Raw genomic sequence first — 19,201 nt, forward strand, 5'->3', positions numbered from 1 at the left:
ATATACCATTTTTATGGTGGAAACAAAGTTTTTTGGTTAAAACTCACTTTATTTGATTTTAAAAAGCTTTAAAAATAATATGTGGGTTAATATTTGTAGTCCAGTAGTGTTACTTCATCATTTAGATGTCACAAAATATAAAGTGCAATAGAGCTTAATATGTTTCTGATGAACTTGTCTCCTCTTTCCACTCTCCCTGTCAACACAGAAATGCCTCACTACACAGCAATAAACACTGGATTTGGGGTAATTTTCTTAAAAATGAAATCTAGTACACAAATGTCTGAGAAGCAGACAACAAGCAACAGGAAGGAGAAGTTTTAAAAAGGGGATAAAGTCTATGAATCATAAGTAAAAACACTCCCTGAGCTGAGTAACTCCAGATTTATGCAAATTCAACACTGCACAAAAATTTCCAAAAGACACATAATATGATTTTAAAGAAACAGAGAAGTCTGAGATAGTTAATGGAATGGAAATACAGAACAACTGTTATTATTTCCTCACTTGCTTTCTGCCTGTTCTCCCTTCAGTCCAGTGTCTTGTCCCATCCTGGACTCCAGGTTTGATTTCCTGTTGACAGGTCCTGCTCCTGCTGCTTTGATCTTGGTGTTTCAAGTCACCTGGAGGGTCTGGTTCCTGACCTTCAGCTCCCCCTCCAACATCCCCACCCCACAGTCTAGTTTAGATTCACTCCACCCATTTTCTCTCTTGGACACTATTTCTGGTCTTCATTAGCTCACCTCTGAAGACTCTACCTCCAGTCTTGGGATCTAGGAGATGAAGGGCAGGGGGGAGGGGGGAGGGAGCATGGATAAAGGTGAGAAGGTGGACAACCTTCAACCAATGGGCAAAATTATCTTTGAAATAGGGGTAGAAGAGAAAGGAAGGAGGGAGAGGGGGAAGGAGGAAGGGAGGAAGGAAGGAAAGGAAGGAAAGGAGGAGGGGAGGAAGGAAGGAAAGAACGAAGGAAGGGGAAGAGGGAGGGGAAGAGAAAGGGAAAAGAAAAGGAAAAAAGATGGAAAAGAACTATATAACATAAAACAGTTACCAGTCGCCTTAGGGGAAAAATACTCAGAAAGCTGTGGAAACCATTCCATCACACATGAAATGTTTTAACAAATACTCATTTAAGGTAAATGGCTCATTAGCTGACCTGGCTGTTGGGTGAACTGGTTTTCGTGAGGTGGCCTGTTTTCCAAGTGTGCCCTAGCACGTGCACACTTGTACACCACACGGCAGGTTCAGCACATCCTGGACCTGGGGAAAAGTGCCTGTGGCCATCCTCACATGCAGACAGTCTGCTCAGATCCCCTAATTATCTGGTTCATCTGCACTCATCAAGCTGCCTTCTCATTATAATGTGGCTTCCCATGTAGATTTTCCCACTGGGAAAGAACAGGCTGACCTGTAAGTGGGAGTATTCTGGTCCCACTGGCAGTTACTCTGCACGGAAATTAATAAATCAGTCTTCTCTTGGGAATTTGATTTGTATGTCCATTCTCAGAGTCTAAAAATTTTTTTCCTGCACTAAAAATAGTTATGTTATTGTCTTAGTTAAGGCAATTCAATGAAACCCACTTTAGGTAGTATTAACACAATGTAGGAATTTATTACAAGACGGTGGTGGTGTGTCACAGAACTCAAGGGCAGAAAGGGCAATTAGGACTAGAACCAGAAACCAGAAAGCAGTCAGGATTGAAGCTGCTGCCCCTGCTGTTGGTCTGCATCTCGCATTCCCAAGGCTGCCCCTCGTTTCTGTCTCACACATGCTTCATTTTTTTCTCTCTACAGATTAGCTTTCTCTGCTTCTCAGACATGCAGCTGAAGAAGGCTACCTCTCACCTGCCTCAGCGCCAGCAGCCAAAGGAGACAAGCACCTGTGAGTCCCAATTCTAAATTCCCACAGATAGAATCTGATTGGCCCGATTTGGGTCAGATATCCACCCTAATCAAATTCTCTGTGACTGATTGGGGGAGCTGGGAGCCGGAGGACAGGTTCAGGCCCAGCTCCATGAAATTGAGAACAATTCCCAGAAGAAGAAGGAAGATTATGGAATGGATGGGACAAGCATCCCCCAGCTTGCCACAAACTCTGAGTCAGAAATGTTTCAGAGTTTGGAACATTTTTTTCTTTTTGGAACTTTCTGGAATTTTTTTTTTGAAGTATAGTTTATTTACAATGTTACTACAGGTGTACAGCAAAGTGATTCAGTTATGCATATATATATATATATATATATATATATATATATATTCTTTTTCATTATGGTTTATTACAGGATGTTGAATATAGTTCCCTGAGCTATACAGTAGGACCTTGTTGTTTATTTTATATATAGTACTTTGTATCCACTAATCCCAAACTCCTAATTTATCCCTGCCCCCTCCCCCCGTTTCCCCTTTGGTAACCATAAGTTTGTTTTCTATGTCTGTGAGTCTGTTTCTGTTTTGTAAATAAGTTCATTTATATCATATTTTAGATTCCACATATAGGTGATATTTTATGATATGTCTTTCTCTGACTTACTTCACTTAGTATGATAATCTCTAGGTTCATCCATGTTGCTACAAGTGGCATTATTTCATCTTTTTATGGCTTAGTATTCCACTGTGTACATATTCCACATCTTCTTTATCCATTCATCTGTCGATGGACACTTAGGTTGCTTCCATGTCTTGGCTATTGTGAATACTGCTGCTACGAACATTGGGGTGCATGTATCTTTTTGAATTAGAGGTTTCTCCGGATAGATACCCAGGAATGGTATTGCTGGATCATACAGCAATTCTATTTTTAGTTTTTTAAAGAACCTCCATCCTGTTTTCCATAGTGGCTGCACCAATTTACATTCCCAAGAATTTGGAATTTTTTATATTCTAGGATATGATCAGGTACCTCACATAACATCACCCCCCCAGCAGAGTCTAAAGCAGCTTCCCATAATCAAACACATCAATATTTTTAGAATGAAAACATGAATATTCATACAAAATAGGAAATAGGATTATAAATAGCCTCACGTGAGTTCAGGTTTTGCCTCCAAAGGAGTTACAAAAGTGCTTTTGGTTTTCAGATCATTAGAATTTCAAAATTGCAGATGAGAGGTTTAGATTACACTACTCTGGGCTTGCAAAGCCGAGGACAGACCATGATAGTATCAAGGCACTTCCTCCTAGGGACTCCCTAGAACCTTACTCCTCCAAGTGTGGTCTCTGGACCAGCAACGTCAACGTAACCAGGGACCTTGTTGGAAGTGCTGAATCTCAGGTCCCATCCTAGCTCTACTGAATCAGAATTTGCATTTTAAAAAGGTGCATAGTATCTTAGTCCATTCAGGCTGCTATAACAAAGTACCATAGACTGGGTGGCTTATAAACAACAGAAATTCATTGCTCGTAGTTTAGGAGGCTGGGAAGTCCAAGATCAAGTTACTAGCAGATTCATTGTCTGGTGGAGCCCTCTTCCTGGTTCATAGACAACTGTCTTTTTGCTGTGTCCTGACATGCTGGAAGGGGTTAGGGAGCTCTGTGGGATCTCTTTTATAAGGGCATTAACCCCCTGCATGAGGGCTTCACCCTCATGGCCTAAGCAACTCCAAAGGTCACCTAATATCATCATCTTGGGGGTTAAGATTTCAACACAGGAGTTTTAGGGGGACACTAACATTCAGTCCATAGCACCCCAGCGCTTTGTATGCATGTTAAAGTTTGAGAAGCAGTGCTCTAAGTGGCCCTGGACACACTATTTTTGTTCTCACCTCCCTGGTTCTCAGATTCCTGGCTCCCTAGCCCAGCCTCCGATGTTATCTCCCTTAAACCCACCCTTCATGATGCATCCAAAGTAAATCTTCAGTTTTGTCATTCCCTAGTTTACAACAAAACAAAATAAAACAAATATATGTTTTTAAAAACCTCAATGCTCCTAATTCCCTACCACAGAGATTCTTTTTTTGTTTGTTTCTTTTCTTTTTCTACAGCATAGATTCTTAATATGGATGGGGTTAGAGAATATCTATATCTTCTAAAATTATCTGTAAAATTTTGAATGTATATTTATTTTACTAGGGAGTAGGTCCATGGCTTCCATTAATTTTTCAAAGGGGTCTGTGACCCTATAAAGGGTAAGGATTCATCTTCTGGTAACTCTGATCTATTTATAGTTTCCCATGCCTTTGTGTGTGTGTGTGTGTGTGTGTGTGTGCGCGCGCATGCTTATAACATTTCCTCTGCTGAGATTTCTTTTATAAATGCACTGGATTGAATGTCTACCATGTGCTAGATGCTAGAAATACCACAGTGAACAAGCCAAAAAGGCTCCTCTCACCATTTGGCATCTGACTTTTGCTCATCCTTCAAGGCTTAGCTCAGCCTCATCTCCTCCAGGAAGGCTGAGATAAGCCCTTCATATTTTTTTTTTGATGTTTTCAAACCATCATACAAATTATTATTGTTTGTTTATTTATTTATTTATTATTTATTTATTTATTTTTGGCTGCGTTGGGTCTTCGTTGCTGTGCGCAGGCTTTCTCTAGTTGTGGCGAGCGGGGACTACTCTTCATCGCGGTGCGTGGGCTTCTCATTGCAGTGGCTTCTCTTGTAGCGGAGCATGGGCTCTAGGCACCCGGGCTTCAGTAGTTGTGGCACGTGAGCTCAGTAGTTGTGGCTCGAGGGCTCTAGAGCACAGGCTCAGTAGTTGTGGCGCATGGGCTTAGTTGCTCTGCAGCATGTGGGATCTTCCCGGACCAGAGATCGAACCCGTGTCCCCTGCATTGGCAGGCGGATTCTTAACCACTGCACCACCAGGGAAGTCCCAAGCCCTTCATTTTTGACCCCTTGACACCTTATCTCTGACATTTACAAGGAAGATATTTGTTTATGTGTCTTCTTCCCCACTATTAGCAACATGTGGGCTCAAGCTAACTTTATGTACAACTCCTTTGTACAATAAGGGTTCAATAAACATTTGTTGTACTGGAAAAAAAAAAAAGTTCAAAATTGATTCTTTTTCCTCTGGAATGGAAATAAATGGTCTATTCCCTACTGATTTCACAAGACTATTGGAAAAGTCACAACAGGATAGAGACTATTATAAGACTCTATTCAGAATCAAGGTGAATTTCACAGTTAATTTATCCTTCTACTAATCTCTGAGATCCGAGTCAACAGAAAAAATGCTAAGGATGATGGTGCTGTGAAAAAAATATGAGTGGCTACAAAATGAGCCTTATCCTTGGCAAGACCTTTGGGGGCAAGACCTCTGCTTCCTCTGACTTCTCACCTGCTCCAGAAGCTTCGTCCGCCACAACTTTTTTAAAGGCATGGCACAGTTTCATCCTCCAGGAAGTCTTCTCTGGCCCCACCATCCAGGCTAGGTCCTCCTAGGATTGCTTTCTTAGAATTGTTCTCCTTTCCTTCTAAGCCCTTGCCTTGGTTTTAATTAATCACTCATTTGTGTGACTATTTGACTAGTATCTGCCCCCACGTTTGCATTAGACTGTAAGTTTCATGAGAAAAAAAAAAAAAGGCATGGCACAGTAATTCTTAAACTGTAATCAAGGTGCTTTTCTCATTTACATTTCCTTGTACTCCATTTCTCCCCATGAGACGTGTGTATTGCCACAGGGCAGATTAAGATTGTTATACTGGAATACAAAGAAAAAGACTCCAAAATGGGTTGATGAAATCATTCAGTAGTCATAGCTGTAGGAACAACAACCAAAAAAAAGCGCTTTGCCAGAACTAAGCTATTTGATAGAAAAAGGGAGAAACAGGAATTGTTGAAATTCAAAGGACAAACCATTAAGGAATAAGGAATGATATTTGTCCATTAACAAAAAAAAAGTGAGCATTCTACCAAAATTGTTAACCAAATATAATCAAGCCTTTAAAATTAATTTCCAGCTTACAGGGAACAAAAACTATATTAAAAAAAAGTTAAATGACACCACAAGGATATGATCAGGCAAATCAGAAGATGAGACTCTACATGACAACTCAAATGTCAATGTAACTTAAAAGAAAAAGGTGAGGGGATTCTTTTAGAATAAGAGAGATTAAAAACCATAACAACAAGATGCAGTTCATTAACTCTGATTGGATTCTGGTTCTAAAGTATTAATTTCAAAAATTTATGTTGGGGACAACTGGGGAAATTTGAATATGTAATTTAAATTAGATGATATTAGCAAGTTATTATTCATTTTCTTAGGTGTGATAATGGTATTATTATGTAGAAGAATAACCTTATTCTTAGGAGATGCATACTGAATACTGAAGTATTTAGGAGAGAAAAGTCTACAATTTGAAGTGTTTCATATATAAAACTTTCTCTTAAAGTAAATATGGCAAAATGTTAACAAGAGTTTAATCAAGATAATGTACATGCAAATGTCATGGTTCTGCTCTATATCTTCCGTATACTTGAAGATTTCTGGAACAGTCCATTGAAAACATAACTTGAAAAGAGAACAGAGATTGGCTCAAGATGGCAGAGTAGAAGGATGTGCCCTCACTCCCTCTTGCAAGAGCACCAGAATCACAACTAACTGCTGAACAATCATCGACAGGAAGACACTGGAACTCACCAAAAAAGACACCCCGCGTCCAAAGACAAAGGAGAAGCCACAATGAGATGGTAGAAGGGGGGCAATCACAATAAAATCAAATCCCATAACTGCTGGGTGGGTGACTCACAAACTGGAGAACACTTATACCACAGAAGTCCACCCACTGGAGTGAAGGTTCTGAGCCTCACATCAGGCTTCCCAACCTGGGGGCCCGGCAATGGGAAGAGGAATTCCTAGAGAATCAGACTGAAGGCTAGCAGGATTTGATTGCAGGATTTCTACAGGACTTGGGGAAACAGAGACTACACTCTTGGAGGGCACACACAAAGTAGTGTGTGCATCAGGACCCAGGGGAAGGAGCAGTGATCCCATAGGAGACTGAACCAGACCTACCTGCTAATGTTCGAGGGTCTCCTGCAGAGGCGGGGGGTGGCTGTGTCTGACCATGAGGACAAGGACACTGGCAGCAGAAGTTCTGGGAAGTACTCCTTGGCGTGAGCCCTCCCAGAGTCCGCCATTAGCCCCACCAAAGAGCCCGGGTAGGCTCCAGTGTTGGGTCGCCTCAGGCCAAACAACCAACAGGGAGGGAACCCAGCCCCACCCATCAGCAGACAAGTGGATTAAAGTTTTACTCAGCTCTGCCCACCAGAGCAACAGCCAGCTCTACCCACCACCAGTTCCTCCCATCAGGAAACTTGCACAAGCCTCTTAGATAGCCTCATCCACCAGAGGGCAGACAGCAGAAGCAAGAAGAACTACAATCCTGCAGCCTGTGGAACTAAAACCACATTCACAGGAAGATAGATGATATGAAAAGGCAGAGGGCTATGTACTAGATAAAGGAACAAGATAAAACCCCAGAAAAAAAACTAAATGAAGTGGAGATAGGCAACCTTCCAGAAAAAGAATTCAGAATAATGATAGTGAAGGTGATCCAGGACCTCGGAAAAAGAATGGAGGCAAAGATCGAGAAGATGCAAGAAATGTTTAATAAACACCTAGAAGAATTAAAGAACAAACAAACAGAGATGAACAATACAATAACTGAAATGAAAAATACACTAGAAGGAATCAATAGCAGAATAACTGAGGCAGAAGAATGGATAAGTGACCTGGAAGACAGAATAGTGGAATTCACTGCTGCAGAACGAATAAAGAAAAAGGAATGAAAAGAAATGAAGACAGCCTAAGAGACCTCTGGGACAACATTAAATGCAACAACATTCACATTATAGGGGTCCCAGAAGGAGAAGAGAGAGAGAAAAGACCTGAGAAAATATATGAAGAGATTATACTCAAAAACTTCCCTAACATGGGAAAGAAAATAGCCACCCAAGTCCAGAAAGCACAGAGAGTACCATACAGGATAAACCCAAGCAGAAACACGCTGAGACACATAGTAATCAAAGTGGCAAAAATTAAAGACAAAGAAAAATTATTGAAAGCAGCAAGGGAAAAATGACAAATAACATACAAGGGAACTCCCATAAGGTTAACAGCTGATTTCTCAGCAGAAACTCTACAAGCCAGAAGGGAGTGGCATGACATATTTAAAGTGATGAAAGGGAACAACCTACAACCAAGATTACTCTAACCAGCAAGGATCTCATTCAGATTTGATCGAGGAATCAAAAGCTTTACAGACAAGCAAAAGCTAAGAGAATTCAGCACCAACAAACCAGCTCTACAACAAATGCTAAAGGAACTTCTCTAAGTGGGAAACACAAAAGAAAAGGACTTACAAAAACAAACCCAAAACAATTAAGAAAATGGTCGTAGGAACATACATATCGATAATTACCTTAAACGTAAATGGATTAAATGCTCCAACCAAAAGACACAGGCTCGCTGAATGGATACAAAAACAAGACCCATATATATGCTGTCTACAAGAGACCCACTTCAGACCTAGTGACACAAACAGACTGAAAGTGAGGGGATAGAAAAAGATATTCCATGCAAATGGAAATCAAAAGAAAGCTGGAGTAGCAATACTCATATCAGATAAAATAGACTTTAAAATAAAGAATGTTACAAGAGACAAGGGAGGACACTACATAATGATCAAGGGATCAATCCAAGAAGAAGATATAACAATTATAAATATATAAGCATCCAACATAGGAGCACCTCAATACATAAGGCAACTGCTAACAGCTATAAAAGAGGAAATCGACAGTAACACAATAATAGTGGGGGACTTTAACACCTCACTAACACCAATGGACAGATCATCCAAACCGAAAATTAATAAGGAAACACAAGCTTTAAATGACACAATAGACCAGATAGATTTAATTGATACTTATAGGACATTCCATCCAAAAACAGCAGATTACACTTTCTTCTCAGGTATGCATGGAACATTCTCCAGGATAGATCATATCTTGGGTCACAAATCAAGCCTCAGTAAATTTAAGAAAATTGAAGTCATGTCAAGCATCTTTTCTGACCACAACACGATGAGATTAGAAATGAATTACAGGGAAAAAAACATAAAAAACACAAACGCATGGAGGTTAAACAATACGTTACTAAATAACCAAGAGATCATTGAAGAAATCAAAGAGGAAATCAAAAAATACCTAGAGACAAATGACAATGAAAACACGACAATACAAAACCTATGGGATTCAGCAAAAGCAGTTCTAAGAGGGAAGTTTATAGCAATACAATCCTACCTCAAGAAACAACAAACATCTCAATTAAACAATCTAACCTTACAACTAAAGGGACTAGAGAAATAAGAACAAACAAAACCAAAAGTTAGTAGAAGGAAAGAAATCATAAAGATAAGAGCAGAAATAAATGAAATAGAAACAAAGAAAACAATAGCAAAGATCACTAAAACTAAAAGTTGGTTCTTTGAGAAGACAAACAAAATTGATAAACCATTAGCCAGACTCATCAAGAAAAAGAGGGAGAGGACTCAAATCAATAAAATTAGAAATGAAAAAGGAGAAGTTACAACAGACACCACAGAAATACAAAGCATCCTAAGAGACTACTACAAGCAACTCTATGCCAATAAAATGGACAACCTGGAAGAAATGGACAGATTCTTAGAAAGGTATAACCTTCCAAGACTGAACCAGGAAGAAATAGAAAATATGAACAGACCAATCACAAGTAATGAAATTGAAACTGTGATTAAAAATCTTCCAACAAACAAAAGTCCAGGACCAGATGGCTTCACAGGTGAATTCTATCAAACATTTAGAGAAGAGCTAACACCCATCCTTCTCAAACTCTTCCAAAAAATTGCAGAGGAAGGAACACTCCCAAACTCATTCTATGAGGCCACCATCACCCTGATACCAAAACCAGACAAAGGTACTACCAAAAAAGAAAATTACAGACCAATATCACTGATGAATATAGATGCAAAACTCCTCAACAAAATACTAGCAAACAGAATCCAACAACACATTAAAAGGATCATACACCATGATCAAGTGGGATTTATCCCAGTGATGCAAGCATTCTTCAATATATGCAAATCAATCAATGTGATACACCATATTAACAAATTGAAGCAGAAAAACCATATGATCATCTCAATAGATGCAGAAAAAGCTTTTGATAAAATTCAACACCCATTTATGATAAAAACTCTGCAGAAAGTGGGCATAGAGGGAACCTACCTCAACATAATAAAGGCCATATACGACAAACCCACAGCAAACATCATTCTCAATGGTGAAAAACTGAATGCATTTCCTCTAAGATCAGGAACAAGACAAGGATGTCCACTCTCACCACTATTATTCAACATAGTTTTGGAAGTCCTAGCCACAGTAATCAGAGAAGGAAAAGAAATAAAAAGAATACAAATTGGAAAAGAAGTAGTAAAACTATCACTGTTTGCAGATGACATGATACTATACCTAGAAAATCCTTAAGATGCCACCAGAAAACTACTAGAGCTAACCAATGAATTTGGTAAAGTTGCAGGATACAAAACTAATGCACAGAAATCTCTTGCATTCCTATACACTAATGATGAAAAATCTGAAAGAGAAATTCAGGAAACATTCCCATTTACCATTGCAACAAAGAGAATAAAATACCTAGGAATAGACCTACCTAGGGAGACAAAAGACCTGTATGCAGAAAACTATAAGACACTGATGAAAGAAATTAAAGATGATACCAGCAGATGGAGAGTTGTACCATGTTCTTCATTTGGAAGAATCAATATTGTGAAAATGACTATACTACCCAAAGCAATCTACAGATTCAATGCAATCCCTATCAAATTACCAGTGGCATTTTTTACAGAACTAGAACAAAAAGTCTTAAAATTTGTATGGAGATACAAAAGACCCCGAATAGCCAAAGTGGTTTTGAGGGGAAAAAACGGAGCTGAAGGAATCAGACTCCCTGACTTCAGACTATACTACAAAGCTACAGTAATCAAGACCATATGGTACTGACACACAAACGGAAATATAGATCAATGGAACAGGATAGAAAGCCCAGAGATAAACCCACACACCTATGGTCAACTGATCTATGACAAAGGAGGCAAGGATATACAATGGAGAAAAGACAGTCTCTTCAATAAGTGGTGCTGGGAAAACTGGACAGCTACATGTGAAAGAATGAAATTAGAGCACTCCCTAACACCATACACAAAAATAAACTCAAAATGGATTAGAGAGCTAAATGTAAGACTGGACACTATAAAACTCTTGGAGGAAAACATAGGAAGAGCACTCTTTGACATAAATCACAGCAAGATCTTTTTTGATCCATCTCCTAGAGTAATGGAAATAAAAACAAAAATAAACAAATGGGACCTAATGAAACTTAAAGGCTTTTGCACAGCAAAGGAAACCACAAACAAGATGAAAAGACAACCCTCAGATTGGGAGAAAATATTTGCAAACGAATCAATGGACAAAGGATTAATCTCCAGAATATATAAACAGCTCATGCAGCTCAATATTTAAAAAGCAAACAACCCAATCCAAAAATGGGCAGACGACCTAAATAGACATTTTTCCAAAGAAGACATACAGATGGCCAAGAAACACATGAAAAGCTGCTCAACATCACTAATTATTAGAGAAATGCAAATCAAAACTACAATGAGGTATCAGCTCACACCAGTTAGAATGGACATCATCAGAACATCTACGAACAACAAATGCTGGCGAGAGTGTGGAAAAAAGGGAACCCTCTTGCACTGTTGGTGGGAATGTAAATTGATACAGCCACTATGGATAACAGTATGGAGGTTCCTTAAAAAACTAAAAATAGAATTACCATATGACCCAGCAACTGCACTCCTGGGCATATACCCAGAGAAAACCATAATTCAAAAAGACACATGCACCCCAATGTTCATTGCAGCACTATTTACAATAGCCAGGACATGGAAGCAACCTAAATGCCCATCGACAGACGAATGGATAAAGAAGTAGTGGTACATATATACAATGGAATATTACTCAACCATCAAAAGGAACGAAATTGGGTCATTTGTACAGATGTGGATGGATCTAGAGACTGTCATACAGAGTGAAGTAAGTCAGAAATAGAAAAAGAAATATCGTATATTAACACATATATGTGGAACCTAGAAAAATGGTACAAATGAACCAGTTTGCAGGGCAGAAGTTGAGACACAGATGTAGAGAACAAACATATGGACACCAAGGGGGGAAAGCGGTGGGGGCGTGGGGGTGGTGTGATGAATTGGGAGATTGGGATTGACATCTATACACTAATACATATAAAATAGATAACTAATAAGAACCTGCTATATTAAAAAAAAAGAGAGAGAGAGAGAGAAGAGAGAACCGATGAAGACCTAGACTATCCAACCTCAAGAGGTGGAATTGGAGTTGCCGTGGGTGAGTGGGTGGGGGCACCAGAAGGGAAGTCAGTGGAGCCTCCAAGACCGGAGGGGCCACTCAAAGATGAGAGTCAGCACCACCTGGGCCCAAGTAAGCACTGTCACTGGGCAGTGCAACGTGCCACATGGGAGCTCGGCCAATGACCAGAATTCAGCCAACACTTGTGGCCTGTGCCAATGAGCCCCTTTTGCTGCACTCATTGTCCCCAAGGGAGGGCATCCCACCAGGAGTTGCCTCTGTGAAGCAACTATTCATGGTCCAACAGGGACAATGCCCATCCATGCCTTGATATTTTCTTAGTCCAAGAGACCTATTTAATGAGAAAGATCCTATTTTCAATGGCTCAGGACACTTATAAACCCCACCGAGGGGAGGATGGGGATTTAATAGGTCCTACCTTCTAGTGCCTGTACTTGTGTAGGACTGAATGGAACCATTTGGAGAATTCTTCTTGGGATCAAGAGTTGTTAAAACCCACCCACATGACATGTAGAAATCCCCAAACACATTCCTGAAGGAAACTAGCATAGAAAGGCTCAAAAAAAAAAAAAAACTGTCACTTCTGAGCAAGCACCCTCCAGATCCCAGCGGTCTAGGACAACGATGAATGGAACATTGGAAGAAGCAGAAACCACTGATGGTGTGGCCACTCAGAAGTGGAGAATGATTTGACAAACTTCCACATAGAAAAACTATATTCCATAGGTTTCAAGACTCGTTTGCCTCCTGTTTTCTCAATGTCTTTTTGTTTTCTGAAAATGTGACTAAATCCAAAAAGCAGACTATAATAATGATGATTTCATCTGTTCCCAAAGTCCCTGTTTCATAAATGAGCCAAAAGTTAAGAGGCGTAGTCCGTCTGTATCAGCAATTTGTAGCTCTGCTGGAAACAAAACATTTTAAATTAAATGAGATTATTAAATTGATAATTTGTTGGAATAAACCACATCATCATTATGTTATTAACAAATCAAAACATATGTAACCTGAAGGTTCCTGAGCCTCACCAGCCAGGAGGTACAGCTAGGGTTACATTGACATTAATATCTGAATCCATTGGCCTGGACCCCCATCCAGTCAGTCAAGAATTGCAGTGTCGGGCTTCCCTGGTGGCGCAGTGGTTGAGAATCTGCCTGCCAATGCAGGGGACACGGGTTCGAGCCCTGGCCTGGGAAGATCCCACATGCCGCAGAGCAAGTAGGCCCGTGAGCCACCATTACTGAGCCTGCATGTCTGGAGCCTGTGCTCTGCAACAAGAGAGGCCGCGACAGTGAGAGGCCCGCTCACCGCGATGAAGAGTGGCCCCCGCTTGCCACAACTAGAGAAAGCCCTCGCACAGAAACGAAGACCCAACACAGCCATAAATAAATAAATAAATAAATAAAAATTAAAAAAAAAAAGAATTGCAGTGTCTTACAAAGTTCACCCCAGGACTTTCCAGAGTCTCTAAGGGGGCTTGCATATGAACAGGAATCAGCTCAGCCTCCCCACGCTGCAGGCCTCTGTCCATGCAAAACGCAGCTGCTAACATGCCCTCCACCAGGCCCGACATCTGGGATTCCTGCCTGGATCACATCATCACAGACCTAGCCCACCACTGTCACTGCGCTGACTCTGTTGAGCTGGATGGAGACCCTCTCTCTGACCCCAGATTGCTGAGCCACTGAGGGCCATGATGTGCTTCTCTGTTCGTCATGGGGAACATCCTGCTGTAACTTCCCCCAGCAGGTTTGCTTTGGGTCCCAAAGCATTACAGAGTTTAGTCAAAGAGGTCTTCTAATTTTCACATCTGTCTCCTCCTTCCAGGGTACTCGGGGGTCTCAAAGCTGCTCCCCTCAGGTGCTCATGCCCCACTGCTGGATCCGGCTCACCATGCCAGCCTGCATTTTTCCCTTTCAGTGAATTCTCCCTCAAAGGGTCAAATTGCCTTCCTGAAACATGGCTTCAGTCAGAACCCCACAAACTCTCAGCTGTGACACCATATGCCTGAAGCCCTTTAGTGGACATGGTTTAAGTGTTCTTTCTAAGGGGTTCTTCCCTCCCCAGGTGAATCATCAGGTATAAATTAACACTTGGAAGGAAGGGCACTGCCCAGCAACACATGCCAGATGCTGGCCTCTCAGCTCCTCCCCAGCTGAGACTCAGATGCAGATACACAATGTATTTCATTCCTTATTTAAGAAAGTAACTTTACAGCTACAAACCACACAAACAAAGAAGTAGGTATGTCCATTTAGCCTTTCCCTCCTAATTGACCGTAGTTTCTAGGAGAAAATGTTGGGTTTGTTTTTTAATCTATTGCTTAAAAGTTTCTGAAAATTTTCTCTCTCTGAAAAGAAGCAGATGTGAAAGAACCTGGAGGACATTATGCTAAGTGAAAGAAGTCAGACACAAAAGGACAAATATTGTCTGAGTCCACTTGTACGAGGTCGCTAGAGTAGTCAGACTCCTAGAGACAGAAAGGAGAATGGTGGTTGCCAGGGGCTGGGGAGGGGGAATGAGAGATATTGCTTAATGAGTTTCAGTTTGGGAAGATGAAAAAAGTTCTGGAGGTGAATGATGATGATGGCTGTACAACAGTGTGAATATACTTAATGCCACTGAACTCTACACCTAAAAATGGTTACAATGGTAAATTTTATGTTATGTCTATTTCACCACAATACAAATAAAAGAACTTATAGATCGGTCTTAAAACAAAACAAAAATTACCCGAAGGTGCTAGAAATGGAGTTAAGGGGTTGTTCCGGACTCAGGAGGCCAAAGTGAAGTGATTTGCCTGAGATGCTGAGAGCTGAAGAGAAGAGAAACTCTTTTTTTTTTTTAACATGGTGTATAGTCATAATTATCGCTCTCAGGAATGCAGGATTTTCGTTTTCCAAGCACTTCCAGGAGTGATCTAACTTGCTGTCATAACAAGCTGGGAGGTAAAGGATGAAGGGCAGGGGTCCAGATTCCAGGGCTACAGAGACAGGGAATGGCCCTGCCCAAGGGATGCTCACAGCTTCCTGGGGGAACTGACACCCCATGTTGCCAACAAGGGAACTGAAGCTCAGGGAGGCAGACTGACTTGCCCCAAATCCCAGTGATTGGGATTGAAGAGAAGAGAAGAGAAGAGACTTGATTGAAGTCTCTTGAGTCACTACCTAGTGCTCTTTCTGCAACCAAGTGTGAATAAAAACAGAATGCAAGTGAGAAAATCAAAAATAATTCCTGACTGCATCAAAGAATGAAAGAATCCCGATTCTGCATTAAAACCCAAAAGACAAAAGGAGATAGCTGGGGGGTATATTTTAAGCTTTATCTAATCCTCCCACCCCGCCTCTGAGTAGGAAAGTGGGTAAAAACAGAATCTGGGGTGAGAAATCATCTGACTCACCCATGACGTTGTGGAGAAGAATCTGTAAGCAAACACCCTGTGTTTATTTCCAGCGCTGCCTCTCCTTCTGTCAGCCTTGGCAGCCGGCCTGCCGCGTTTGCTTCGGGGACCCTCCTTCGGAGACATGGTCAGAGCCCTATTTGAAAACAACAGAAGTAGCCTAAAACCTGTGACCATTAAGTTAGGATTTAAAAGGACACGAAATATTGCCATTTGCAGCAACATGGATGGACCTAGATAGAGAGTATCATACTGAGTGAAGTGTCAGAGAAAGACAAATATTATATGATATCACCTATATGTGAAATCTAAAAAATAATACAAATGAATTTATTTACAAAACAGAAACAGACTCACAGACATAGAAAACAAACTTATGGTTACCAAAGGGGAAACGGGGGCAAGGGATAAACTAGGAGTATGGGATTAACAGATACACACCATTATATATAAAATAGATGAACAACAAGGATTTACTCTACAGCACAGGGAACTGTATTCAGTATCTTGTAATAACTTATAATGGAAAAGAATCTGAAAAAATATATATATACATATATAGCTGAATCCTTTTGCTATGCACCTGAAACTAACACAATGTTGTAAATCAACTATACTTCAATTTTAAAAAGAAAGTGAACTAAAAAATAATAATAATAATAAAATAACAAAAGGACAGACACAAGCAGAGGACGGATTAAGCCGTCTGGCTGCCATGGTATGCTAGGGGTTAAGCATCCAGATGTGTATTCTGGGCCTCGCCTGACACAGCACAGCCTTATCCACAGAACACCATCCCTGTGTCCCGGCCTGTTCCAGGAAGCAGCCGGCAAAGTTGCCTGCGAGAGAAAGCACGTGGTCTCAGAGGTGAACCAGGGACATCCTGTGAGGTGCCAAGGATTTATCTGAGCAGCCAAATGTACACTGACAGACAGGTCTGTGTGTGCTGGAGAAGTTCGTTCCACAGCTCAGATGAACGACTCGTTGTGGAATTCATCCACAAGGGGAAGTGAGTTAATGACTGGGGCGTTTCGCCCTCTGCCTAGATGCGTCATAAAATCAACTTGTAAAGCCTGGCTCTGAGAATACACTTGCTCACCCGAGTGGGGCTTTGAAACATTTCAAAGCGGGAACACTCACAGAGGAGAAAGTTCTTAGGCTCTCTGTGCTAGGAACGGGGCCAGTGGCCTGAGCCTGACAGCTGGTCCAGGCGTGGTCAGATCCACTGACAAGCAGTCCTGAGCTGCCCGTAGCATCTGCTCCACATCTGGGACTTGTGACTCATCAGCCACTTTCTCCCGCAGCCCTACATTCTCCTGCAGGCCTAAGCGTGCAGGCCCCAGGGTGCTGAGGGTCCAGCCCATCAAGATTCGTCCTTATCTCCAAGGCTGCCTTCCTCTGCCCCAGAGACTCAGCCTGGTCTGCCAGCTCCAGGTCCAGGGCAAACTGTGCCTAGACCATCTCAGACCCAGGCTGAGCTATTATAAGAGGCTCTCAGGCTGAGATGGGTTCCGGGTCTCCTGGACACTGGTGTCCGTTCTGGCGCTTTAAATTTAGCAGCCCACACTCCCACCATGCCCAGCTGACCCACCAGAGTGTGCTACCAGCGGCACCTGTTCTAAGCCAATCCTGTTTACCCTGGACATACTATTTTTGTTCTCACCTCCCTGGTTCTCAGATTCCTGGCTCCCTAGCCCAGCTGCCATAGCTGCTTCTGGCCCCTTCACTTCGGTGACCCTTTGGATTTCCCTTTTTAGACCACAGCTTCTCACATGTTTCTGACTCAACTTGCTTCTGCAGTGCCGGCTTCTCTCTTGGTCTCAGGTGAGGAGCCATGATTCAGCTCCAGCCTCTGGGTACCCGCTCAGTGGGGATGGCTCCCGGGAAAGGCAGAGGGTCAGGATTTTTTCCTAAGGCCCCTGCCTGCTTCTGACTCCTCGGCCTTGCTTTGCCCTCCAATTGCAGCACCTGTGGGAGCTCCCCAATCACGCCTCTGGCTTCTGGCCCCAACTTAGGTCCTGATCCCTGGAGCCCATCCCTCACCCAGGACAGCTCTGCCCTGGGCTCAGTGTCTGATTTCATCCTGGCCTTGCCTGGGTTACACCAGGCCCACCCACCCCTACCCCCTACCCACTATCTCATTGAGATTGGAGTGGGGAAGGGTCTCAGTGGGAGTGGGGGTCTGAGAAGAGAGGGAAACGCTGCCTCAAGCGGAGCCCAGACAGGGCGCAGAGACTGGGGAGAGCTTCACCTCTGTCTCCTCTGTCTGGGAACATTTCCGTCTACGGATTGAGGGTTACTGATAGAAGCCTAATGGGCCAGTAGAAGACAGGGCACTTGCCATCTCAGGCCCTTGCGTCCTGCTCTCTAAATTGTGCACATGGGGTGGAGGTGGGGTTGGGCGGGTATGTTGCTCCAGATGATATCTCAGACAGCCTTCTGGGCGTAAGACTCTGGAAGTTAAGAGTGGCCCCGTATGGTTCAGTCCCTTTTCCTCATCTGCCAGATCCCATGTCTGACTTTAGGGACATGTCTGTCCCTCCCGCCCCCTCCACCAAAGAATAAATGAGTCCACCCAGGGTTCCGCCATTCCCAACCTCTCCATTCCCTCCCCTCCAGAAGGTGCAGAAACCAGGGCCAGGACCAGCCCCTGCGCCCCTCTTCCTCCTCTCCAGCCTTCGTCATCCCCTTCCCTAGAGGCCCAGGGACCCAAAGACCATCTTCCCCTAAAAGTTCTGCCAGCCACTCGATTTTCTTTTCCATGAGCCCCACAGGGAGCAGCTTTGCTAAATGGCCATTCACATGGGTGGAATGCTGAGGAGCAAGACTGGTGCCTGGGCCCCAGGGTGACTCCAGCTCTGCCACCTACTGGTGATGTGACCCCAGACAAGTGTTCTAACTTCTCTGTGCCTGTTTTCCCACCTCCAAAATTGGGATACTAATAGTCCCTCCCTCACTGCATTGTTGTGAGGATTCTGTAAGTTTATTCATGCAGGAATGGTGCCTCTCATGTCATAAATGTTGATGCTACAAGCTCACATTTATTGATTACTCACTCTATGTCAGGACTTATTCTAAATACTTTACATCCAATCATTCATTTTTCCTTAGCAAAGTAAAACAAGGACAGAGGATCATTCCATATTTCTAATTTAAATTATCACTAACGTTTATTTTGCCCATCAACAGGAGTTGAAATGCACAATTCCTATTTCTCCAAAGAATCAAACTGTTTTTAGTTTTTAGTGCCCTCTCTACTGGCCTTGGTAAGGTTTATGTGTAATAAATACTCACACCTGGTCAAAAAATAAACTAAGTTGTAAAAGCTTAGAGAATTTCCCCCATCTGAACATAAACCCCGTGTGTAAAGATGACAAAAATGAAGCACC

The 19,201-nt window shown here is 42.2% G+C and overlaps 2 long non-coding RNA genes across 2 annotated transcripts in view; one reads left to right on the top strand and one right to left on the bottom strand.

Moving 5' to 3' along the window:
• The window catches only part of LOC309605622, a 72,820-nt gene extending 67,589 nt beyond the window's left edge, over nucleotides 1–5,231 (top strand). The window contains exon 4 of the long non-coding RNA XR_014231444.1: nucleotides 1,795–5,231. This is a non-coding gene — a long non-coding RNA (uncharacterized lncRNA). The remainder of the gene's footprint in view (nucleotides 1–1,794) is intronic.
• Nucleotides 1–17,922, bottom strand: part of LOC309605628 — an 80,921-nt gene extending 62,999 nt beyond the window's left edge. The window contains exon 1 of the long non-coding RNA XR_014231453.1: nucleotides 15,813–17,922. This is a non-coding gene — a long non-coding RNA (uncharacterized lncRNA). The remainder of the gene's footprint in view (nucleotides 1–15,812) is intronic.
• Nucleotides 17,923–19,201: the final 1,279 nt, after the last annotated feature.

This window comes from Balaenoptera borealis (assembly GCF_965194805.1).
Source record: "Balaenoptera borealis genome assembly, chromosome: 11".
Classification (NCBI taxonomy): Eukaryota; Metazoa; Chordata; class Mammalia; order Artiodactyla; family Balaenopteridae; genus Balaenoptera; species Balaenoptera borealis.